The sequence below is a fragment of the Cebidichthys violaceus genome, unplaced genomic scaffold, assembly GCF_023349555.1.
Source record: "Cebidichthys violaceus isolate CVI_PGR_0920_01 unplaced genomic scaffold, fCebVio1.0.p SCAF_13, whole genome shotgun sequence".
Taxonomy (NCBI): Eukaryota; Metazoa; Chordata; class Actinopteri; order Perciformes; family Stichaeidae; genus Cebidichthys; species Cebidichthys violaceus.
This window is the reverse complement of record NW_027176296.1, coordinates 15,649,544-15,650,017: the sequence shown is the minus strand read 5'-3', so window position 1 is coordinate 15,650,017 and position 474 is coordinate 15,649,544.

Sequence of the window (474 nt, the reverse complement as noted above, 5' to 3'; positions counted from 1 at the left end):
CGCCTCTGCTCCTAGACACCTCTCTCTCTCTCTCTCTCTCTCTCTCTCTCTCTCTCTCTCTCTCTCTCTCTCTCTCTCTCTCTCTCTCTCTCTCCCTCTCTCTCTCTGTTGGCCTGGTTTCATCGTTTATCCGAAGTCATGTCTAATAACACATGAATCCTGAAAGGTGACATTAAAAGGATCCGCTCCGGCTAAAAGGCCTGATAACAAAGGATTCCCTTCTCTTCGGGGGAAACGAAAACACACGGAAAAAGGAAATCTTCTGAACACAAGTGACAAGATTGAGAGTTTTGTAGCCTTTTACGGCGCAGTTGATATTCTTGTTCGCTCGTAAAAGGTTTCACATCGCTGGGTGTTGGACGTGTGGAGGAGTGTAAAGCTGGGAGATCCATCCACAAATCCTTACATGCTATACAGTTCATTCGAGAATAAGACTGGGCTCTTAGTTGTGCAGTAAAATATTAGAAAAATACT